We start from the raw sequence: 26,379 nt of genomic DNA on the forward strand, positions 1-26,379 counted from the left end.
TGAGCTCTTAGGAGGGGGTGTGTAGTGGGGAATTTCTCCTCTGTTCCATAGAGCTCTTGCCACCATGGCTCTGCTCTTTCCACACCCAGCCCTGGGCAAGATTGAAGCTGTGAACTAAAAGCTGGCCAGCACAGAGCCCAAAACACACCAGGGCATCCATGATACAATCTCAGAAGAGTCTGTGCCAGTTTATACATTGTTTGTAGAGTGGGACCTGGAAGAAGGAAGCAGAGCCTGCCTTCATGGACATAACATGTTTGGGACTGAAGCAGTGAGGGGTAAAGTTCATTCTGCACATGTCTTCACTGCCTGCACTGCTTTGTCCTCCAACTTAGTCATGGCTGGCCCAGGCGAGTGGCTGGGAGAACAAGGCTGTGCTGGTTGATATTAGTTCTGCTTGAGGCTGAGGCTGCATCTGGTTTGGATCTCCCTGACTGCTGCTCTGCTCTGGCTGCAGATTGTGATATGAGCTAGGAGAGCCCAGAGCTGCACCCTGCCACAGCCGGGCTCAGCACAGCTCTGGAGGTGCAGGGTGGTCTAATGCACTTTATTACTGCTCTTTATTATCAGGCTTCATTAATGAATTCCACTAATGTGCAAAACCCTGCATGACAAAGCAGCCCTTGATCTTCTTCCACGCCCTTGCTTCCAACCCCTGTAAGGCTTCCTGCTGTAGCTGAGGAGTTCCACTTGGGACAGGCAGCACAGCTCAGCAGGTGCTAAAAAGTGTATAATCCTGAAGTGAGCTAACAGCCTGGGTGCTTCCTCTATCGGGTTCTCACTGCTGGTTCTTGCACAGGGAGGACACCTGTGTTTTCACCAGGCCAGGAGCTATCTTGCATTTTGGTCTGGAGCTCATTTAAATCACGTTCCCTGGCAGTGGCTCCTGCTTTGTGATGCACTCCCAGGAGATTCCTGCGTTGGGACGAAGAGGGCAGCTGCTATTTAATGAATGGAGCTGGGCATATCACCCATGGTCCTGCAGCCATCATTCCTCAAACACAAAGGCTCTGCCACCCTTCCTTCCTGAGGCACGGGAACCTCCTGGAGTAGGGCTGTGAGCTTTTGTAATAAACTGACCCTGCAGGAAGAGGAGAAGGAAGGAGAGGGCTCCTGCTGCCCTCGGTATGGTGCAGGCAGCTCAGGGCAACTATCATGACAAGACATCATTGTTTTTTTATTCTGAGTGCTAAGGTATATAAACAGAATAAAATATCATGCAGAGGACTGCTTACATATTGCCCGCGACTTTTGTATATCTTAATTTAAGAGTTTACAAATTTACAGTCCTTTTGCCTGGACAGCAGCTATTGAGCTCCCAGAAGGAAGTTCTTTGGCCACTTCTGTCTGTACTGTCCAAATGTCTGTGGAAGAAATACCCTGGGAAGAGAACCTGTCACATTGTCCATCATGCAGTGGGCTCTTACCTCTTGCTGTGCCTTTGGAGATCACTTTGTTCTCCTATTCCTTTCCTTTAACTGGCTCTGTCTTTACTCATTGGAGGCCTTGTACTTAGACAAGATCCAAATTTTGCATAATAAAAGGGCTCCCTAATAGCTGGCAGTGCATCCTGCTGTTCCCTGTCTCCTGTTGTTGAAGATTAAACAGATGTAAAATTAGGAGCTGAATCTCTCTGCATTTGGGGGTCCTTGTCCATAGGAGGACATAGGAGATGAGAGATTAAGATTTTCCCAGGAAAAGCAATTTAAGAGATCAAGAAATTGTAATCCTTAACAAACCTTTCTCTAAAGAATTTTGCTTTAATTGCTTTAAATCCCACTGGCCATGTACATTTTTGCTCACAGCTTTCTTTTCTTCCCTTGACTGCACACTCCAGTGAAATCCCAGATCCTTTACCAGAAATGCTTTTGAATGCTCCATCCCCACCTACTCTTTTGGCCCCCTAAGGGAGACAAATAAACAGAAGGGAAGGTTTACTGCAAGCAGAAAAGAAGTCAAAAATTTCCCTTCACAACAGGAGGCTTCACAACTCAGCATCTGCAGGCCTTAGTGCTGTACTGCCCTGAGTAACTCATGCTCCTGGGCATGTTTTCCAGGCAGAACCAAGTCCCAAGCTGTACCAATGCACACTAATATCTTCTTGGTATGCCCTACTCCATCTCTTTAGAACTCACAATTGCTTGGCTTCATCTTAGGGTGGTAATCACATAAAAAAGCTAGAAAAAGTAATCACATAAAAAAGTAGAAAGTGAGTTTAATTTGTCTCCTGGCCTAGCAGCGGACTCTTTTCGGCAAATGGTCAGAACTTGTGTTTAAAAGCTCATTGCAAAAAACAGTATCCATGGCTGATTGAGGTCTCAGTGTTGGGAAACCTTGAGATCTGTAAGTGGAGAAGGAGCCCCATTAATTCCTGTCTAGACTGGCTTCTGAGCCCAGGTTCCAGAGATGAAAGGACACTTTATTAAGACAGGACATAAATCCACCCTGCCAACAAGTCCACACTCCTCTGGATTATTTACACCTCTCTCCCTCCCTCTGGTCATTGCCTGTCCCTACATAATCTACATTAAAGTCCTGACAGGATTAAACCAACATGTCTTACACTTTAAATATCAGGCTCTGTATGCTTTCGTTTCCATCATGTCACAAAAAAAGACATCATGTTTTTACAGATAGACTGAAAATAAAAAAGTAGGTGTCTAATGAAAGGAGCTTGATGTTATGACTGGGAGATAAAATGTGCACTTGGGAGATTTTATTGTGGATGTGGCCTTTGCTGCACCTACAGCTCCTCTCCTTGGTGTGTCTGGCACTGTGTGTCACTAAGGGCCAGCCGGAGCTGTATGAACAGAGCCATCTGGGCTCTGAGCATCACCTTTTGGATGAGGGTGACTGCCTGGGGTCAGGCTACATCCCCTGTCTTATGCAGGACTGTCCTCCCTGGCAGTGCTGTGCTCAACTGCCAGGACTGGGGACTGAGGGATTGCAGAGGGCATGGGCAGTTTAGGGTGAAGGGTCTGAGGACAGGCTTTTTCATTTAGATATTTTACAAATTTTCATTGCTCTTGAGGCTTTACTCCTTTATTTTCTGACATTGGAAAGTTCCTATAATTGTCTGCAGTTTTTTTGGTGTTTATGGAAGAGATGCAGCACTGTATGAGAGTAGTAGATCCTGTCATCTCATGTTTGCATGAGCTTCTCCACCTTCCCTTGCAGCCAGGCAATGAGGAGCAAACAGTGCTTATGGAAAAGAGCCTCAAAAGGACTTGGACACAAATATATTTTTAGGTTGAAAATGTAAAATGTTCATTCACTGTATCAATATCTCTGCAATCCCTGGCTCATTTCTGTTGTAGGTCCTGTTCAGCCATAGGACTGAGGGGTGCAGTGAGTACATTAGTGAGATGGGTACTTTACACAGAAATGAAAGCCAGGTAAAGTGCTCATAGCTACAGGCAGCAACATTTCTGGACAATGTGGAAGTGCTGCAGCCTGCAAGGAGACATCCAGGCACTACTGCAGGACTGGAGTTGGTGCTTCCCAGGCACGCCTGTGTCCCCAGCAGCAGGGCAGATCTATCCTTTGGCAGAGTGACTAATACTTTGGATTCATTTGTTTGAAAGAACAGATGAGTTCATGAGCACACTCTGATGCAGGATTCCTTCCCGAGGCAGGCCTTGTGCGTTTGCAGTGCTGCTTGGTACATCCCCAGTGATAAGAGCCCGTGATGACAGAGCTGTGCAGCGCCCAGGGCCGTGCGGCTCCCAGACGTGCTGCAGATTTCAGCACGTGGTAGCCATGGCAGGCTAAGGAAATGACGAGTGCTGTTAAAAGGACACTCTGAACTTTTGTGTCACCAGACAGAGCTCTCCTTAGTATCAGGGTCTACTTGGATCTGTGTTTGAACTGACTGCAGTACTTGCAATCCTTTTGTATGCATTTTGTCTTGCCTTTTTATCAAATGAGCTTACTGGCATGGTCAATTTGAAGTCATTAGCAAATGTTTATCTAAAGTGAGTTTGAAATCTATAAAAAAGACCATTTGAAGTGCTTCCAAGATTTGCATTCATTTGGCCAAAGAAATCATGACACCTGGTTTACATGTCCGATCCAACATACCCAGACTACTCCAATTTTGAATATCAAATGTCTGCATTGAGCTTGAAAGACTGCTTCCAAAACAAGGCTCAACCACACTACAGAAATAATTCTAATAGCTAAACAAAAATAAATTAATAGCTGTTCACATACCTGAAGAAAAAAAAAATCACTGAACATATTATTCAGTAGCTTTCTTATTTACTTTTTTCAGCAGCATTAAAGGTCAGTGTCAATCTCCCAGCTGTTAGACACCCAGCTTTGGGTCTCCATGTTCTCCAGCAGTTGACAGTGCAGGTAAATACCTTGAGTTTTGCCTTTTTGACTTTACTGTTGAGTTTATTGTTAGATACTTGGGACCTCAGTAAACAATTGTTCTTAAACAGTTTCCATCATTTCCTTTCTAGCGGCATTCTCTGAGCTGGAAGAGCACAGTAACAATCTCCACATCCTTTCTGCTCACACAGAAAAAATTTCCTGTGCCTTGTCATGTTTTTCATTCCCAGGTTTGTGTCAGGACGAGCAGAGGGCTCCAGAACTCCAGGATGCAATTGAGCAGACGGCTGAATAAGACAAGAGCCTTATTGAGCCTGTCCCAGCTAGCAGCCTGTCCCCCCCAGTGCCTGCCGGGCACCAGCCACCGCCTCTGTGTGGGGAGAGCACGTGGCAGCCGCTGGACGCAGGGATGGGCCGTGCTGCGTTTGTGCTCAGGATGGAGCTGGAGCAATAGGCTTTTGTGTAGCAGAAACAGACCACAGAGTCTCAGAATTACTTCCCACTGGCTTTCCCTCGGTTCATCAGTTTCAGTAGTTGGTGGGTAGAATCAGCCAGAAGCCATCTGTTAGTCTGGCCTGGGAGAGGAGGCTGAAGGAGGCAATGTGGGGAGAAGAATCTCTAGAAACAGCAGACTTTTTTGCCATTTTATGGAGTATATTTTCACATTCCCACTAGTCTAAACTCACCAGGAATTCTAGCAGGAACAGGCTCTGTTTCGTGTTATCCTCTTGTTTTTCCAGCTTTTTATACAGAGATCCTTGCTAAAAAATTGAAAGCCAGTATATATGTGCAAGGACTAAGTCACCACATACCTACATGACTTTAACCTGATTAACAGTCTCACAGATCTGTGCTGTAGGCAGTGCTGTGATGGGTAACTTGAAACTGGGAACTGCTTTTATTGGGCTTGTCACTGTGGCCCAGAGCTCCCAAAATGCAAGGTAATGATGGGACAGATGGCCCAGGAGGACCTTCATCTGCCCTGATGGTATCTGAGCCAGAGTTCTACGGCATCAAGTGTTCTGCATCTCCACATAGTCCTACAGCCAGCTTCACTGCAGACATGCTCTGTGTGACACTCTGGAACTCTGTTCCCAAGTATGAAGAACAGAGCTTCTACTTCTTAAACACTCAAAAACATCATCACATAAGGGTAGGAGATGGGTTAGTGTGAATCACAAGCATTAACAGCTTCCTCCAAACTTCCATCCACTGGATGTTTCACCATTTTGGTTGGTTTAGGGTTTTTTTGGGGTTTTTTTTTTGGTTTTTTTTTGGTTTTTTTTGTTTTTTTTTTTTTTTTTTGTTTGTTTGGTTTTTTTTTGCATATACCTAGAATTGCCTCTAGAATCACCTCTCTTGCCTGCAGCACACAGCTCCTTACAAATCCAGACAAGTCCTTGGGTGTCTCCGTTCTTCCACAGATGGGAAAATGGAAGGTGCTCCCTATGAGAAGTTGTGAAATAATTTTTCATTTTTTTAAGTTGTAAATTTTAATAGTAAATTGATAAAAATATAGTACTTTCCCAAGAAACGAAGTGTTTTATGACCAACCATCCTTCATCAGATAATACTGCTGAAGTAAGGACTCCTTCCAGCTGGCATGTGTCCCATCTTTCATTTCCTCCAGGAAGTGAGAAGAGAGAAGGAAATGGCTGGGAACCTCCAGGAACATGCTGATATGGAAAATCCCACCACCTCTGAACTTCAGAGATGCGGCAATCATGTCTTCTAAAACAGTGTTAGGTAAGAGCTGGGGAGAATTATCCACAAGACACAGAATTCTTGTAAACTTTTGCTATCTAGCACGTAGGGGGACATTTTTCTCTTCTGTTTAACTTGCCTGTTGTTTCCTCCTTCTGGCATTTATTAATCAGACTGGTTAACCATTCAGTCCAGCCTAAAAACAGATCCCATCACAAATCATGTTCTCTGTGGTGGACTCAGAAAAGGCTCTGGCTGAACAAACTCACTTCTCCTGTCTTAACGCTGAAGGGCAGAGCTAAAGGCTGGAGATAGATGTTTACCATAAAATTCACACTACAGGTTTCCTGTTTGGAGCAGCCAGTAGTGCTAGGGACACTAGAATTTCCATTTGTACACAAGCTCTGTTTTGACAGGGCCCTTCATGATTCATCAACAATTTGGATGCTTCTGGCTATGCAGCATTCACTGCACCCATCCCATTCCTGATAAACAGATTCAGGAGCTCTAATCACAGGGGTAGTATACTCAATAACCATTGCTCTTTAATTGTTTATGATCTTTATCTCTTTCCCTACAAGGGGTTTTTCCTGTGGGAGGACCAGTGTTTCTCTTTGAACTGACTTTTCCTTTCAACATTTATCATTCAGAACTGCTCAAGTGCTGTTTCAGTGCAGAAGCCGTTTGCAGACTATTTGTAGTAGCTGCCTCTTTGGAAGTTTGCTGTTTGCAGTGCTTGATCCCTCACTTAAACTACCCAACACTGTCTTTCCTTTCCATCTGTGCACGAGACCCCTGCACCACACAACATGCTTCTGGGGAGCTGGTATGCATCTGGCCTCCTGCCTCTACTTGTTTTGTGTCTGACCTGGGGAATTTCCAGCATGCTGCAGGACCCCTGAGCAGTGTGCTGTGAGTGTCTAAGGAGAGGTGAACCACAGCCAGTCGTGATGTTTGGGTTGGGGGCTGATACTGGCTCCAGTGGGACTGTCTGCACCCCTAGGACTAGCCTTTCTGCCTGAGAGCTCTGCATAGAAAGCCTCAGAGCACTTAGACATGAACATGTGTTTGGGATAAGGAAACAAGTGAAAATAGCATGAGGCAGAAAGGAAAGCTACAGATCATTTCCATTAGCAGAGTTGTCATGTCCCATGGCTTATGTGTGTTTTCTTGTAATATGGGAATAATTACTTGATGGCTGTCTCCAGTTGTGTCTGATTATTAAAATCAATAATGCATACATTGGTCTGACAGTGATTTGCATGCACAGCTTTTCCTATTTGTTGGTAGCCAACAGAGCTGCTTGTGTCTGGAGAACTGTGAAACCCCACATTTCTCTCTAGACTGTTCCTGTCTAACACGCTCTGTGGCTCCTGGTTTTAATCTCCACTGGTCCCCACCTGAGCAGTTCCTGGAGGAGAACCTTGCTGCACACCTGGGAGTCCCGGCCAGGCAGGATGCAGCCAGGCCAGCTCGGTCAATATTGACTTTGCTGCAGGCTTTGGTGCAGTGATGGTTATCTTGTTCCCCAGGTAAGAGTTAGCCCATTAGCACAAGCGTCTTTGAAGCCATTAAATACACAAAATCGATGAAGCTGCAAAGGGGGGATCCTTTCAAATGAAGGCACCACGTTATCAGCCCATGCAGGTCACACAGACCAAGACCTGCACTTTGGACTGCACGCTGGAGTGCACTGGGTGACAAGTGTAAACGGGACTTTTACAGCGTGCTCTCTGTCCACCACGCTTGCTTCCCTGTCTTCTCTCCCTTGTATCCTGGGCACAGTAATTTGCAGGATTTTGTTTCCTGGTGTGGCTGTGCAGCCCTACTTTCCCAGCTCTGGCATTAGACAGGATGAAAACTTTCCATCTGTAGATGTTTGCTTTATGGGAAGGAGTTTTTTTGCACAGCGTGAAACTTTCCATTGTATTCACAATTGGTTTCCAGCAAACTAAGTAAAGGTGAAAAATTCCTCCCTGACTGCACGGCAGTGGCACCCCAGGGCACACACAGCCTCTCTGGAGCCAGGCCCCAGGGGCAGGATGCCAGAAAGGGGTGGCGCAGCCTGACCTTGCAGGTCTACCCACAGAGACACGCTGCTCTGGAGAATGGGGTTATCTTGGCTCAGGCCATGCCAGCTGGAAATTTAGGAGAGAGCTCACTGATGGTCTCTCCTGCTGTGCACAAAGACCTGACTGCTTTCCCCAGTGGGCAATGGAAAGCTCCCAGGTAGCAGCAGGATTTCCTCCCTTGTGCACAAGCCAGCTGCTTTCCTGGTAACAGAGTGAGCTTTTATTTAGCATCCCTTGAGCTGCCAGAAGGATGAGTGTGTATTTCTCGAGTAAATCCTGGTTCCTTGCAAGTCCCTTTTCTCTCTCCATACTGTGCATCTGCTAGTGCTCCCCAGATTTCCTGCAGGATCCACAGGGTTCATACAAAAAGGGCTCTGTAGTCAGTACACTCATCCTCTGCATGCTGAACTAAAAGGGATTGATCTTTGAGGAGGGCAATAAGGAGCTTGGTCCTAGCACAGGAAGAGTGTGAGCAGGGTGAGCTCCTGCATGGTGACTGTTCACAGACATGCAGTGCTCTGGGTTTACTTGGTGTTGTGCCAAGGTGTGCAGATCTCCCTGGCCTTCAGCGGTGCATGGTGTGAACAGCTGTGTCTAAACCAAGAGGAAAGAGTGCAAAATTCGACAATGAGGCCCATGAGCATGTTGCATTTAGAGTAGTTGATCTCACCTGAGAAGGGTGAGTTATTGCTGTACTGGCTACAAAAGGTGCTGGGGCAGGAGGAGGGGAAGCAGTCTGGCTTGCTGCCATGGAGGGAGATGGGCTGCTCTGAGATAGGGAGCTCTTGTGGGGAGGGGAGTTTTCTTTCCTTGGCTATAGTCCAGAAGCTTCTGTGGTAGGGATGAGAAGGGAGGTGAGAGGAGAGTCTCTGAGATCATTCTCAGGGCAGCAGAGAAGTTACTGACTTTAGTGAGAGGCTCCAAATAGAAAATGGAGATAAACCTCTGTGGGTGGTGTCTGATCTAGGACTGACTCATGGGAGTCTCTGGAGATACACAGCCTCCAGCTCACTGCCCTCTCCTACTGCAAACAGTCTTATGCTCCTGAGAGGAAAAGTTTGAGGAAGGTGAAGTGCTTCGGTGAAGAGATGGCAGGGAGCTATCAAAAGCTTTTCTGAGATGAGCTGTATTTTTGGTGGGGTGCATGCAGTGTCTGCTCCTCTAACCCACCCAGCAAGGTGGTGGTGGCCCAAAGCAAAAGGAATGCTGATAGCTTTATATTGCTTCCCTGTGTTACAAACCAACCTTCACTTCATGTTAAAAGCTTGAGGTAGGACTTAAATGTTCTAAATTAGAACAAAACACCAGGACCTGTCTCATTAGGAGGTCATTAGCAACCAGGACAGGTTTAACCATTGAGAGGATAAATCTGCAGCTGGATTAAAGCCTAATTGACTTTATGATGAATCACACTGTAATATTTCATACAAAGCACTGGATTTAAAACCAACCCAAAGTGGGGAGGTCCCCAGTGTCTGTTGTCACATTCAGGTCACTGATGCACACTCCTATTTTAACTTGATTCTGCTGCTTTAAAGGAAAGTAGGGAAAAGAAATAATTTACCAATTTTTTCAAAGCAACATGAAGATATTTCACTCTAGCTTTTTTTTTTTTTCCAAGTAGAAAAGAAGCCACTGTGTCTTGCCCTCATAGCCTGCTGCAAGCCAGGGGCCATTTCAGGATTGCATTTGTGCTGCTGTCTGAAAGCTTGGCTGCGAGTCTGACTCGCTTGGAAAGACCAGGGCAGTGCCAGGCCAGTGGCTTATGTGGTGACCTTAGTGCTGCAGCTGCTCTTGCCAGAGGCATTTATTTCCCTAAATGCCATTCCTCAAGGTATTTTTGAGGGGCTTGTTGCTAAGGTCCCTCTGGCTGTGAAGTCATGCCTCTTGCCACTGGATCAGAGGTTTCTGCAGAGTGTCCAAGGGTAAAGCTGAGGGATGTGTCCTTGTTAAAGCTGTGAGAGAGAAACGTCGCCCTGGACTTACCCTGTTTCCTGGGGAGGCAGATTGTTTTGCTGGGTTTTCCCATTAAATCCCTATCTCCTAATAAAATACTACAAGAAAAAAAATCATTGTTCCTGCCAAATTTAACAGGAAATTGAGAATAAATATTTTTACTTCAGCAAGCTTGCTTTTTAGCAGCCCAGGCTTTTCCTGGGGGTGGGCAGACGCCTGCTTGGTCTATCCTTTAAGCCAGCCCTGGCAGAGCAGCTCACTGCAGGGGGCTGAGCACTGCTTGAGACCACACTGGAGCCAGGTTTGCTGCAGGGGACATAACTCTGACTGCTGTCACACTTTCCCATGTCACACACATTCCCACTTTCTACAGTTTTTTTCTCACAGCTGAGCTTAAATACAAGGAGAAGAGAATGAGTTTTGCCTCCAGATGTGAAATCAGCTTTGTGTAATACCAGTTTGGGAAAAAAAAAAAAAAAAAAAAAAAAAAAAAAAAAAAAAAAAAAAAAAAAGGAGTTCTTGCCCTGGTTCTGTTACTAGAGATGAGATGACAAAGAGCACTGCTGTGGAAAGGGGCAAGTGGGGGTAAATGAGCCAACACAGGGCAGCAATCACAGTGTGGCAGCAACTGATGAGCCTCTGTTCTGGAACAACTCTGAGAGGAAAGTCTCTTGTTGCCCAGGATATGGCCATACTCCTCATCCATCCTGTTGTGAGGAGAGAAAGGAACAGCCATTAAAAGTGATGAACAGGCTTAATGGCAAATAGGAAGCCCACATAATAGAGCAGGAACAAAATGCAATTTTACTGCATCTACCAGAAAAACAAATCTTTTTAATCCAGAGAGAGAAAAATTACTCATGAAGCCCAAAAGCAAGGGAGAAAGCAAGTAGTGCACAAGGAAGTAAATTAACCACTTGGTAATGGCCTTATTAAAGTAGCAAATGATGTTTTTTCCGTGTGGATTATGGGGTTTTTGCACAGGTGGCAGAGACTGACATGGGAGAGGTGGCTGGTACCTGGGAGGGCACAGCAGCCTGCAGCCCCCCATTCTCAGCGTGCCCCACATCCCTGGCCAGCCCAGCTGCTGAACAAAACCCATCCTCCTCACCTCTTTGCAGCAGCAAAGGAAGGCCCTAAGGCCACAGGGGCCCATCCAGGTCCTTCACAAAGGTTGCAAATGGCTGTGGAAATGGCCAGGGTGTGGGCCAGGGCACAGTAACATTTGACAGCCACCCCCCCCATTCTGGAGGAAACCCCAGGGTCCTCCAAGGCCATGGGACAAACCCTCAGGGATCAAGCCCCTCTCCTCAAGCCATGCTGCTGCTCAGTTGAATGAGTGGCTTGAGCCCTAACTCTGTCAAGCCCAGAAAGCCCATATCTAGTCTGTATGTGTTCCCAGTCCTTTCTCCAAAAACTTCTGGAGGTTACTTTGGCACCATGGGTTTGTCTTATGTAGTCAACCCACCTGATCTATGATACAGGAAGGTTTTGCTGCAGCCCCAAACCTTAGTCCTGTTAAATGTCCCACATCCAAGAATCCATCCTCCATTTTCACTTCCATAGCACAGTGTTAGCTCAGTTGAAAAAGCAATGCTTGTGGCAGAAGTGCTTTCCATTTCAGTGATCTCTAGGCAGGAAGTGCTTATTTTTCTATATTTTTAAAATTATTTATAAATTCACCCATGGAGATGGAATTCCCTGTTAAAACTGTAGGTTTTTTCCTGAAACCTCGTAGAAAAGGCTTTGTTTTCTGCTTAGCTTAGACAGTTAAAAGTTTCATCCTGCTGTGTTCTAGGGGACACAGGCTACAAACTAGACTGGACCAACAGTCTTGTATAGACACCAGAGAGATAATGAGAGTTACAAATGAAACAGTATTTCTCCTGTGCTTGACAGTAAAATGCAAAACAAAAGCTGAAAACAAAAGGGAAGAATATCAGAAAGAATGAAAAGCAAGGGATAGGAAGGCTTCTTCTCTGAGGGATTTGGAAATCCAACTAACAGTTTCATCAGGAAGAAACAGAAAAGAAATATTGTTGACTATAGAGACCTGGTGGTTTTTGTTCCCTAACTTAATCATCTTCCCTAAAAAACTTCCCTAAATCATCAAGGATGATTTAGACACCCTCCTAGAAGAAGGAAAACCCTTTGGCAAATGTTAGTGAAACCCTGGATTTATGACATACAGCTCTGCAAATCTTTTTCTGGCCGAGCTTTTCTTGGGATTAGCCTGTACGAAGGAGAGTGAGAGCGCTGGGGAAAGTTGCCTGTAGAGCTTTTCATGTGGTTTCCATGGCTGGAAAAGTGTGGCTGCATTCCCTGCCTTCTTGTAAGTGGTCAGAACAGCTGTTTTATTTAAAGCATGGCCTGAAGTCTCAGGTACATTACGGGAAAAGAGCACATCAGGGACAGACCAGGCCACATGCAACATGCAGCAGGGAGGTCACTCATTTAGCTTGAAGGTCTTTGCAATGGGCTGGACAGAAATTCTTGATGCTGGCAGCCCTTTGAATGCTGCAGGTTCCCAGGATGCTCGTAAAAGGCTGCATGAGCACCATACAGGTGATGTGCAAACGTGGTGCATAGGGATCTCAGCTGCTGCTTTTGCTTCCATAGGGTTGGTGTCACTGTCAGATGGGAACAGGCACTAATTTGGTTCCAAGGGACAGAGTCCATTCCTAGGGCTCCTTACTGTGGCACTGAAGTGCAAACCCCTGCTAAGATACCTGCTCTGTGTTTTGTTGGAGCTCTAGTGCCCTCTACTCTCGGGCAGCAAATTAAATATATAAGTGCACTGCTAGATGTTGAGGAGAGAGGGACATGCACTAGTATGTCAAGCCAGGAAACCCCAGCAGTCCTGGAGAAATAAGGACAGCATCCTCCAGAGAGCACAGGTGGTATTCCCTGAGCAGCTGTGAGGGACAGCCCAGGCAGTCACACTCATCTGCCCTCTGCCCATGCCCCCAGGAGCAGCAGGATGCTGGACACCTCCAAGTGTCACCCCAGGATGGCTCCTGGGGCACTACAGTGTAGTGCAGGGTTGGGCTGCTCTGGCACAGGGCAGAACCATCCCAGTGCATTTGTGCTTCCAGTTGCTGATCTCAATGATCACGCTTTTTTTTCTGCTTGCTCTCACTCCCCATGTTCATAGCTGGCCAGCCCTGTGGGTAAGCAGGTCCCTGCTGCAGTTCCACTGCTCATTGGTCCCACTGGCTGCGTTGGTGCTTGACCCTCCTCCCCTGACTTTGTCCCCTCTTGCTCCTATCAGCTGTGTTTGAGTCTGATCTGTCCTGCAGACTCCTTCCTGTAAATAAGTGGGAAGGGAAAGGAGGCAGAAAGACACTTTTTACCCAGCTCTCAGACATGAAGTCATCAGGTTATTTGGCTACCTGAGTCCAACTTTCTTGAACACTGGCAGTACAGGACACAGTCTTGACAGACTGGACTTGCTGTTTTTAAGCAGAGCACAATACCCCTTTGTGTGGGGTTCCTGGACCAGCCAGGTTAGGTTTTGTTTGACAAAGCCTCTTTAAATTTCTTTTTTTTTTTCCTCCATGGAGCTGTGAGTAAAAAGATTCCTTTCTTCTTTCACTCAAACCTTAGCCTTGAGTTTGCACAAAATAGGTCTGTGACCCTAGAACTAAGTTTCAGGTTTGCAAATAAGCTTGTAACCCAAGCAGTCTGGGTGTTTTGTAATCAAATTTGTGGACAACAAAAATGCTATGATTTCAAACCTGGAGAAAAAATATGGGGCCAGGAAACCAGAAAATTATAATTTACTTTATTCAGGATCTCCTGCAAGCTCTGTGTAAAAAAATTACCGTGTGCAGCTACCTCGTGTGTTAAATAGCACGAAGAAGTTGTGAGATGTCTCACAGGAGTGGTATAAACCTCTCCCATGTTTCCAGAGTGCCTGAGGTCCTCTCGTAAAGAGGATGAGAGAAGTGAGGGGGATGGAGGGAGTTTCCTCTGAAAAGGGGAATCCAGAATGAGAAACACATTCAGCCACTGCAAACAGCAAAAACACACGTGCTTTGATTCCAGGAGCCAGACCATGCGTGCCTCACATGTGCAGCTGCCCAGATTTATGGCCTGTTATCCTCTGAGGCAATTACTAGAGTTTGTTGTGGGGATCTGCATGAGCAATGCACAGGTTGCCCACATTGCCTGGCCTTCTGAGAAATGACACGGTGCTCACTCTGCCAGCACTCGCCATGTGCTGCGGCCAGGAGCAGCTGTGCTGGAAAACCACCACAGAGGAAATCACAAGTTAGTGAGTCACTGAGGCTGCTGCCAGCCTGTCAGGAGTCTCTCCATAACTCAGCTTTCATATGCCTCTGCTCTCGCTCTGAAGCGGGCTCAGATGCCACCTCGAACAGCAGAAATGGCTGCTAGCATGTGAGGAGGGAGCAGAAGCAGATGGATAGATGGAACTGGCTTTCACTCTACTGTCCCAAAGGGAGGCCTGCAGTGTGGAGGGGAGAAGTCACCCAGGCAGGCCTGAGCACTTCTTCCTGTGCAGCCTGTGATGTGCCCCCAGACACCCCATCAAAGCTCAGCAGAGATGTCATCCCAAGCCTCTTGGACCTGCCTGGGGAAGGTGCTGCTTGGGGCAGGGCCAGGAGCATACTGCTGCCAGGACACTTTGGCCCAGCTGCAAGCATCAATACTGAGGACTTCCCAAAGCTGCTCATGGCTTTGGTCCAAGTGGTGCAGGCTTTATCTGTGCTTTGGGAGACCACTTGCAGCTGCTTTGGCCAAGAACACACTCCTGTGCTGTGGGCTGGACTGCATTTACATCACTCGTGCCTGTGAGAACCAGGAGGAAGCTGTTGACGTAAGGGTATTAAACAGGCCTCAGGCAGCAGCTTTGTGGCATGATATGCAGGCTCTCGTGCCTTACACCAGCCAGCAGTGGGAGGGTTTTTCTTTCCAAAGTAGGGGCTATGCTGCCCAGGGCCCAGGGCAGAGGTGCCTCCTGCAATCTGAGGAGGCTTCTGAAGACGAAGCTGGACTACAAACCCTTGGGAGAAGGGCACAATGCCATGCTGTGGGACACATTTCTGGCAGGGGCAGTGCTGCTGTCTCTAAGTTCTCTCCCTGGGGCTGTCTGCAGCCACTCCTGCACCCAGAGGCAGCCCCAGCTCATCCCACTAGCCCACAGCTTTAAACACCTCTCCTTCTTAATCCCTAACAAGTGAGGAGCAGGATGCAGAGCAAACCGGTTCCAAATGCTTGTGTTGGGGGTGCTGTGCTGGCTCTTGCTACTCTTAAACCCACTGGCAAAATCCATAGTAGGCAGAGGTGCAAAGATGCTCCTGGCTGAGTATCCAGTTTTGTTTTCCTTGGAAGTGAGAGGTGGTCCTTGAGGTGCACTTTTGTCAGTGAGCAAGACCAGGTGTCTTCAGCATCAAACCAGACAGGAAAATGAGGAGTATTTTCTATAGAAATATAGTTGAATAAGGCCTACATTTGGGATTTGATGCTTTTACTGCCTTTTTATTTTTTAACAGAAACTGAGCAATAATTCTTATTTTGGGACTAGGAACTTTTCAAGCAATGAAACTATTTTCTTAAAATCTCTGTTTTAAAGCAGTTCATTCTGCACTGGGTTTTTGGAAGAGTACTCACCACATTTTTCAGCCATGTCTGTGTAGCACATGTTCCCCAGAGCAGCAAGTGGAGGGATTTCTGTTCCTGCTGCCCAAGGGACAAGGAGGGCTGGGAGATTCAGTGCTTCCTCCCAGCCTTCCCCAGTTTTAGACTCACTTGTGCTCATTGGTGTGTGTCAAAGGCACCATCAGTGGAGGATCCCCTCCGTGCTCTGGCTCTAGCTGGTGACAGCCACAGAGAGATCACAGTGCCTGGGAGAGGTGCTGAGGAGACACTTGACAGCAGGGTGAATTCTTAGCTTGGAGTAATGCTGCCTTGTGTTTCTGTGCTTTGATCAACCGTGCTTTAAATTGACACTTGGACTTAACTTGCTTGAACTTCATCTGCAAACTAGCTCAAAGTAGACAGGTCTCCCTCGGACTGCTCAAGGAGGCCTCCAGATGAGCTCTGGTGAGCCTTGATGAGGCAAAATCCATATTTTCTACCTACTCTGTCCCTTTCTAGGAAGCCTCCACCAGCAGGACCAAGACTGCAGCAGTATATCCATGCTGGTTCATACACCCTCACAGCCTAGGACATTCTTTTCAGCTGCCCAAAAGCCTGACTTGAGATCTTCTGGTTTTAAAAATTTGGTCTTACCTTTGGCAGGCCAGTGAGCAAACTTCCCAGACAGTCTCAGAAGTGCTGGTGAAATATCAAAAGATCCCTTTGTTACTGGTGGCACCAGTAACACTGGTTGACATTATGAGTTGGTCATTGGTCTAGTGGAAAGGCTGTGTGGCCAAGCTCACAGTGGCTGGGGCTGTTTATGAACGAGGATCACATTCTGTGGATAATTTTGGAGGGAAAAAAGATGGAGAATAAACATTAAAAAATAATATAACACACGTACTTTGAATTGAGAAAGTTCTGTGTATTGTGTTGATCTGCTGTCCCACTGTGAAATGTTGAATTTATTATTTTTGAATTAATACATGAGTTTAGATTTTAAAAAAAAACAAATGAATCAAAAATACCATAAGTGAAACACATGAAAACAAAATATTTTCTCTTAGATTGAGTTAAATGTTCTGTTTGATCAGGTGTGATTGAGGTTTTCTTATTTTACTTTTGTTCTATTTGCTGCCTTGTTTTGGAAAGGGTGCTGGGGGGAACCCCACCTTTATGCTAGATCCACCCAAAAGGAAAGCTTTCCGAGCTAAATAAAGCCCATTTTCCATCTGTCCCTGCTCTGACCTTCTGGAAAGGCCCTTTCCATGGCTGGCACCTCGCAGAGGGTGTCTGCACTCCCCAGCTGACACAGGGCTGTAGGACCCTCCCAGCTGTAGCCAACTTCTCAGGGCACATGGCTGGGACAGACAGTCCAAAGACAGGGACCAGGCTGCCAGGTGTCATCCCTCTGAAAGCCTCACCACAGCCACCTGGGAACCACCTCAGCACACCCACCCTGACCCTGGGAACACCTCCCAGCTGCTACAGCTCTGTGTAGCTGCAATTATTGTCTGCTTTGCTCAACTCCTGCATTAGCTGCCTGCTGTTGGATCCTGCTCGTGCCACTGCCTGTCCCAGCAGATCTGGGCTCCCTCTCCAACCAGGGGCTGCTCCTGTCATTCAGCAAACACCACTGTCTGCCCCAGGGTGGCTGCATCTCCAGGGAGGTGACAGCTGAAAACACACCCAGGGACAGCCAGGGCTGTTCCCTGTGTGGCTAACATGGAAACTGTGTGTCCTGGCACGCTGAGGCCACCTCCTGCATGTCTGCAGTCAGCAGTACAGGTGATGCTGGTTAAGCACATGGCTTCTTGGTGTGAGTTAGTCTTGATCTTCTTACTGAATGCTTACACAGATGTCCTCTGGGTCTTGTGAACATGTGTCTTCAATTGATTTTCATCAGCAGGGCTAAGGTAAAAGACTTTTCCAGTTGGAAAATGAGATGCCTGGTATACTCCAAGCAGCAGATTGTCAGGACTGGTCTGCTCTCCTTCAAACTGCTATTGGCAAATTTTCCAACAGGCAAAGAGGCAGTCATGGCTGGTGAGAAGCTGTTTGCATACAGCACCCGAAGGGCAGAAAAGTTTGGATAATATAGATCCTGCAGAAGAATGACTCTTCCCTAGCATCATCTCCTGGAAACTGGTTCCACACAAATGTTTGGAAAGAAGAATTTCTCTCCAGGAGCCCTACATGGATGCAGACACCTGGAGCTCTTTAGTCTACAGTCACCACCCACAGAGGATTTGCTGGCAGAAAAAAGTTGCATTGGGTGTTGGTGCCCAAGACATCACAGCAGCCTCTTCTGTCCCCTGGAGCTGCACTGACAAAAGAAGGAATCTATTGTTTTCAGACATGTAGACTTTAAAGATACTGAATCCTAAAATATACCTGGAAGACATATGAAGATCCATGCCTTACAGCTTGAGTCCATCACTGCCAGTCATGCATGTGGGATCTGTCAAGGGTAGATTTCCCCACCTCCACATTTTGTGGGGCTTCTTTCTCCTCCTGAAACATCTGAGATGGACTTTCAGAAGGGGGCTGTGCAAGCAGCAGGTAAAACCCATAGCTCAGGAAGGAGTAGGTGTGCTGAGCATCACTCGACTATTTTTACTGGAGTCTCCTCTGAGTATGACTGCTTCTCAGACAAACAAAATCAGGTCCAGGAAATAGTTCCTGTCCTCTTTCTCTGTCTTGCTATGGAAAGGGCTGGAATGTGTTCATGGGGCTGTGAAGTTGGAGGAATTTGCAATCCCAAACACCATGGTACCACATATATTTTTATCAGAGCTGCTAAAATATAGATGGATTTGAGTGATATGTCCTGCTCTCAGGCCATCTTCATAATTTTATAATTTTCCTTCAAGACAGAAAACAAATCAAGCAACCTTGAGAAACTGATTGAAACGACAAATCCTCAAAGAAAAAGGACCAATGGAGACCTGGTGAAAATGTAAGTGGCCAAAATCTCAATTTCTGTCCAACATACCTATAGACTCTGTTAGCAATGCGTCCATGACAAATGATCCCTTCTTGTTCTCAGCATACATTCTACTGTTGAAAAACACCAGGAGCAGTGTGAGCAGGTTAGTTTTGCATGCCTGCTAACCCTCTTTGCTGTCATTGCTCTGATGTCTAATGGTTGTTTCCTACCCTCTGGATTCCCTGCAGCAGGGAAAGAGGATGGTATCCAAATAAGGCACTAAAATGATTAAGCAAACCAAGGCTGCAGCCTGTTAATTAGTCTCCTTCAGCTGAAGGAGGCTAGCTGTGTAGAAATCAAAACAGCATCTGTGACTTGAGGTCTAGCTTCATTCTGCAAGCATCAAATATATATTTTGCTTGCTTTCTCAGAGCCAAAGGATGGAAATCTTGCTCAGAGTCACTTGTTTGCCTTTGAACAGATGGTGTCAAGTGTTGCCCCTGTGAGCCCGTGAAGCAGCCGCACAACAGCCCAGCTTTGCTCAGCAGAGCCCCCACCCAGCAAAGCCAGTGCAGTGTGGAGATCAAAGCCAAATCTTCTCCTTCATGACTTTCCTGTTAGAATTTTTTTTCCTCTCTTCTACATTTTTTTTCCATAATCAGAGTCTTGACTCCTTTTTCTTCTGTATTCAGGCTTGAGATCAAAGAGGCCAGACATCTGCTTCGCTATTTTTAAAATAATTTTAATGATTTAATAATTTCTAGGGCAGAGGGAGAAGAGGGAAATGAAAATAATGACAAAGCCAAAAAATTGACACCATTTAAAAAATTCGGGCACAGGCAAGAGTGACTGTTCTTCCCTCCTCTTCTTTTTTTTTAATCTTGAGGAAATCACCATGATGACTGTAGCTGATGTATACTGGTAAAACATTTAAGTAGATGTGTGCCCAAATGCATGAGTCACATCTATTTTCTTCTTCTTTTAGGAAGTATGTTATACCGATTAAGGTTTTTTTCATCTGAAAATGCAAAAAAAAAAAAAAAAACCAACCAACCAACCAAACAAACAAAAAAACCTGTTGCAAAACACCTCATCCCTGTGAAGCAGGTAGAGCTTGTGTGCTGGATGGGCAGAGGTGGAGAGTTCTGGCAGCTTTCCCAGTGGGACAGTGTCAATAGGGAGTGACGATAAAACAAATCAATCTCCTCTTCAAAGCTGGATGATGTTTTTCATTAAAAAAACATTAATATCTCTCAACAGAATCTTACCTAGGGATGAATTGCTGCTGCTGCCACCACACAGGATACTCAGCAGAACTACAGTTTCATGCCAGGCTCACCCTCCCTCTCTTTGGGAAGATCTAACCCAGATATTTGAAGTCCTCATGGTTTTAATGAATCTTGGGCTCGGGGTTGCAGAAGGAGGAGCATGGCCAGGAGTTGTAGGGGGCCAGTACCCATGCAGGGGAAGGAAGCAATGCTGCTGGCTTTATTCACAGACCAGCTCTGAGTCACAGAGGATTCTCAGCTCACCAGAAGGTCTCATTTTTCACTCAATGTGACACCAGTCACACTCCAAAAGCTACAGACATCTTTGGTTGTGTATCAGCACCAGGCCAAAAGATTAGGTGCAAACTCACCCACGCTGCTTATTTTTGGAAGGAAGGCAGTCAGCCTGCCAGCTGTCTCTGGAAAGAGGTCTTTTTGCAAAGAATGATGGATGATGAGAATTTAGGATGTAAATCTAGTTCTCCTTTTTCAATTTAAATATACACCAAAAGTTTTCTGATTATAGAGAGGTCATTTGAATGCATCTTGCTCTTTTTTTTTTTTTTTTTTTTTTTTTGTGCAAAAGTTAAAAAACTGGAAGCAGAAAAGTCAAGACAAACCCACCATTCAAATGTGGTGTATAATCTTCCTCTTATCTGCATGCCATTGCCCAAAACACATGCATTAATGTATTTTATGTTTCACGGTTATGAGTTGCCCTGAGGATAATCAAATCAAATGCACCTATGGAAGATAAGGTCACTGATACTGTTTCCCACCCATTCCCACTCTGGCTCTGAGTTTCACTGCAGCAGCATTTATTATCCTCTCTGAGTTTCATTGTTGTTCCTTTAAAGATTGCTTTTCCATATGGATGGATTAGGTATAGGTCTTTTAAGCTGTATACTCTGCAGAAAAAAGACTTACTGACAAAACTGGCAGTTGTAGATATGAGATCCTATGAGTGAGAAATAGAGGGGAGCAGTGGATCACAGCCTCCCATAGGAAGGGAATTCCTTGGAGCACAATCTTTTGAAGTGTTCCTTGCCTGCCCCTTAATCAAGTGAACATATCGGCCACCTCTTTCCTTTCAATGGGGGAAAATCTGCAGACAAATTCCTGCCAGCAGGACATTGGAGCTCTCCTGGGTGGTGGGATAAAGATACCTGTCACCTCCCCCAGCCTCTCTGCGGCTCATGCTGGGAGCGTGGCTGGGGAGCCCTGTGCTGGGGAGCCCTTTGCTGGCTGCAGAGCCAGTCATTTCCAAATCCCCATCAGAAAGTGAAATAAGACCCAGCTCCCCAATGGCTCAGCAGCCCCATTGACCATGGCAAACAACTGTGTAAGTGGTCCCATATGCTGTAGGTACATTAGAGGGACATAAATTGTGCTTTGTGCTCACGGTGGTGGCATCTTGCCCCTGCTGCAGAATTGCTCTTGCCTTTTATTGACTGGAGGGGCAACAACTCTTCCCAAAAGATGTGCTAGTGGCATTGCAGCTCTGAAAACTAGATCTTCCCCAGCTGGCTAGCCAGGAGAAATATTTGAAGCGATGGACCTACCAGTGTTTTGGGCAGTGAGTACTGTGACACGGGGTACCTGCGGGCAGCAGCCCTCTCCTCCAGTCTTTGTCCCCCTACCGCTCCCCCATCACCAAATGAAGATTGTATGGGCAAGGATAAACAAAGAGCCTGTTCATACGAGGGAAGTTTTGGGGGCAGAAAGACTGAAAGGCTCAAGATACGGCAAGGCTTAATGCCCTAAATCTGATTAATTTACCTTGTGACAATCGTAACAAAAAAGCGAAGGCTGGGAGCTGGGGCTGCGGGCTGACCTTTCGCTCGCACTGAAAGGCGGCACAATAGGGGCTGGGGCTGGGCAGGGGAATGACCCTGCCTGTCACTGCTACCTGCTGTTTTTGACAATGCCATCGGACACAGCTCTTGGGGTGATGAAAAACACCTTCCCGCCAAAGGCCCCTTCTCCCCCCTGCCCTGGACGGGCCAGCTCGGGGGGATTTGGTGTAGGCAGAACCAGCTGTGCAGGGTGTGTAAATGGGCATCACTCACCAACTTTAATATCCACCAGGAAAAAGTGCCCTGGGGACTTCAGGGTCAGACCCTGCGTGGCCAACCATGTGGCTGATGGATCTACAGGAGTTATGGGGGGACTCTGGGCTGAGCTGCCCAGCAGACAGGGAAAAGCTTTCGAGGGCTCTGCAGGATGGTACAGAGCCAAAAGTCCAGCCCTTGGGGTAGGATGGCCCTGCGTGCAAGAATTTGCTGCACTAGGGAGTGCTCTGGCCATGTCTGAAGGCAGCAACTGTGGGAAAGAGTTTTTCTGTGCATACCCTGGACAGCATCTTCCTTGTGTGCCCTCACACTGCCTGAGGAGCACAGGATTTATTCCTCTCTTGTCCCCTGCTAACCATGCCCAAAAGTGCACAAGGAGGGCATGCAGCAGCAGCAGCAGCAGTGCGTACTGCAGGGAACATCTGTCCCAGAGGCATCACAGAGCAGGAAGCAAACTTAAGTTTGGCTCAGCAGAAATGTTGTTATCAGAGGAATTAACCTTTATGTTCAATACTTGTTCTCCAGACTTGTCTTTGTCTCCTGCATCTGCTTTGCCCTGAGCAGCAGCTGTTCCCACCAGGTATAATTTCTTGTTTGATTCAAATGGAACAAGTGCAGCCAGAGCAGCACCCAGTGTCATCCCAGCCCTGTTCCCTCTCAGGAGAGGGAGACAGTGTTTTCATACCCTGTCACGTTTCAAACTGTCTTCTTTCCACTGTGACAGTTTGGCTTAAGTTCTTTTCCCAGAGTCACTATCACAAGGGAAGTCTGAGGGATTTTACAGTTTGTTTTAGTTTTATCAGCTTAAAAAAAAAAAAAAAAAAAAAACAGAAACTTTAAAAGCAGGTGAAAAATAACTCAAAACCTTACTTGGACCATGTACCAGTCAGGCAGAACCTGTGATGTACCTTTAAATGCACTGGCTGGTATCTCATTATATTCATCAAAAATAAATAGTTAATAAAGGTGTTTTAACTGGAACATCTGCTGGAGTTCTTGGTTGTGAAGGCTTAATTGCAGGCTAGAGTATCAAACTTTCAGGAGGTTTGGGGACAGAGATTGATTGGGGTCACCAGGTTATTCAGAATAATATCCCAACCCTTATCTCTCAAATGCAGTGTCCAATTGATTTTCTCTGGACCATTACACACCATGCAGGGCTGCAAAGCCCAGAAGGGGAGTGGGGGAACATCACGCTCCTCAAAATCCTCCTGACGCAAACACTGCAGTCCTTGGCAGGCTCTTTGGGAGGCACAGCTTTTCTCCATAAGGACTGAAGGACAGGAGAGGAAGCCACCATGAAAAAGGTTCAGCCATTTTCTAAACTCAGCCTGTATCCCAAAAGGTGTTGCTACCCCCAGGACTGCATTTTGCACAGCTTCCAGACATGTGTGGTGGTCCTGGCTGATGACAAACACCAAGTGCTGTTCAGCATTTCCATAAAAATTACTGGATTCCACTTATTTCAGTGCTTCAGCCATCAAAACTGGGAACAGCTTCAGTCTGTGAGCAGAGCTGGCAGAGATGGGGATGTGTATGATGCAGTTTGCTTAACAGGAAAATACTTTCAGGTTAAAGAGAGCTCTTCACACCTAAGCTGTGTCTTGTTATCTACCAAGTCCCAGGCAGCTTGGATTTGCCAATCAAATAATTTTTAATCAAATGCCAACACCATCCCTGGTTGCCCCCTCCTACGCAGCCTGGGGCTTTGCTGCCTTGGGGAAAGCTGGCTTTGACATTCCAGCCAGCCCCATCCCCTCGCTGTTGAAGCTCAGACTTCCTATGGGGTTTCCTGGCATCCTCATTTGGTTGATGAATCATCCCCCTTTTCTCTGGTCTCTGGGTGGGAGTGGGCTGGGGTGCAGCCTCTCCAGGGACAGGTTTGTGCAGCCCTGGGTTAAGCCCAAGCGGGGAGGGCTGGTGGCCACAGGGGACTCACTCACTTGGAGCCCTCCCAGCTCGTTTTGTTCTGCAGCCCCTAATCCTTCCTGGTGTGCTTCTCACATTTATGGTCTTCCACCTACTTCACGTTTGGGGAAAGCAGCTTTCCTGGCAGCTCCAGTGATTTACCAGCTCCAGGGTCCGGCTGTTGCCCTGGGTAATTGGCAGCAGTGACATATTTGGGCTGAATTTTATTGTATGCATTAGGAAAAGTCAGCAAACAGAGTTGAGTGCCATGTCAAGTATTGCCTTTGACTTTCTATTGCAGCCATTTGGGATCTGTTTTGTCCATGCCCCTGAGAAAGCCTCTGTTCTGGTTGAGGCTTTGTCTGAGATGCTGAAGGTTAGTCTGAGGAGAGCTGTCTGAGGGACCTCACTAATCCCTTTTTACTTTTTGAACAAGAAAGTCAAGTGTTTTTAATAATAATAATAATTTGAGCTAATAAGTAACATGCTGGCTGGAGCTGCAGCTGCCTGGGGTGGAGCAGATTTGTTTTCTCCATTAATTAGAAAGCCTTAGCTAATGTCACACATGTCTTCATTTGGAGATTTTCTGGAGAGATCGTGATTCTCACTGCTAAATCAGCGCTGTCTCAGAGTCCAGGCATCAACACTGGCTTCCACCACCTCAGAACTTACCCCCCTCTCTCCATTTACACCATTCAAACCTTGCTCTGCCCTCCATGCTGAGTATTTTTAGGAGGACCCCAGGCTCTGGTGTGGCCCTGGGGCAGGACACCCACCCATGAATAAGGAGTGCTTTGGGAGGGTGGGTTCCTCTTTCTGTGGGTAGGAATGTTTATTTTATTATTCCTTTAATTCCTCCATGCTGTGTTTCTGCCTCATCAAAAAGCATTAGCAAAGTAAATCTTCATCAGTGAGGGAGGTCTTGCTTCCTTTCAGGGATAACAATTCTGTAAGTCTGTGGGAAGATTAAAAGTGTGGTACTAAGTAAAAAGTCATACAGCTGGGGAAGGCAAATGCCCGTAACTGTGTTCATTAACAATATTGTATATCATCTAAATGAAAGGAAGTTTAAAGGCTTAATGATTTCCTTCTCACCAATACATGCTGTTCAGTGCCAGCTCAGACAATGAAGACAGACTAACCTGTTTTACCTCTGCCCTGCTTTGATGGTTGTTTTGCAAACACTTTAGGAAACTGTTCAAATTACCATAAAATTGATTTTCAGTGGAAGCTGAAGGTAAAACAAAATATTTTCTATTGAGTGGTTTTTACAATAAGATTAACTCCATGAGACCTCAACCTTGGCCCTAGCTGGCCTTGACAATGTCTCCCTTTTAAGAAGGTGATGCAGCTATCTATAATTAGCCATGGCTAGTTAATAACTCATCTGTTAATGTCGAGGCCCACAAATGGAAGCTTTATATGTGCAAGGAACTGAGGTTAGGCCAACAACGATAAAATCATGTCTATTTTAGTTTAATGAATTCTGTTTCCATTGTTGCTGCATTTTATTTGGGCAGTCAGATGGACAGCCAGGCTTTGGAGCAGCTTTTGGGAGGGTTGTATTTCCCTGCAGTGCAGTAGCTGGGGCTCCCTCTGCCAGCCTCTGGGCTGTAACATTATGGCAGAAAATGGTAAGAGCAATGTTCTGCACCCTTCTAAGCTTGACTGTTCAAAGCTGTGGTGGTGGTAACTTGGTTAAATATCATATTATTGCTTTCTGTATACCCTGAAATGATGGGAATGAGCAGAGCAGAGGAGTCTGGTTTTGGGACAAGGTATTGCCCTTGTTGCCTGTGGGTCCACACCCTCCACTGCTGTACAGAAGAAATGGCCCCTCCATCTGAGTTCCCATGGCTTTAGGAGAGGGACGTGCAGGAGCAGAAGCTGGGCTGATGAACACAGCCCTTCATGCACTCCTCTGAGGAGATGCTGTGTCCCTGGTAGTAACTTACTGCCTTTTGAATCAAATATAAACCCAGGGTCCCGGTGTTAGTGCATCTTGGCCCTTGGATGGTGATGATATTCAATTTTTAAATACCTCTAGAGCTTTGAGACTGGGATGGCTGAGCTTTAACTGGCTGTCACTATTGGGCAGCTCACCTCATTCACGATGAAAACTAGCACATAAGCCAGTCAATGCTGTCAGAAACAATCCCAACTGGTGCTAGTAGAAGTTATAGCTAGCAGTGAGAATGGGCAAGGACTCTTGTCTTGGTGAAGACCATGATACTTATTTGCATGACAATCACTAAATACCAGATGTGGGTTTTTTCCCATTTTAAGAATGTACATGTAAAATTGCCCCAAACTGACCCCTACCCTGAAACTTTCTGCTTTGACATTCTGTTAAAAAATTCCAGCCTGGCTTTAGTCATGGGAAAGAATTTCTCCTTAAAGTTGTTTTGGTCAGAAGGAAAAATAAATCTTTGTTTGCATGACTAGGTCTCAGTCATGAAAAACTGACCCCAAAAAATGCTGCTACAAGTTTCCTCAAACTGTAGAGACTCAACCCAGGGCATGTCATTTGA

The sequence above is a fragment of the Vidua chalybeata genome, chromosome 10 (assembly GCF_026979565.1).
Source record: "Vidua chalybeata isolate OUT-0048 chromosome 10, bVidCha1 merged haplotype, whole genome shotgun sequence".
Taxonomy (NCBI): Eukaryota; Metazoa; Chordata; class Aves; order Passeriformes; family Viduidae; genus Vidua; species Vidua chalybeata.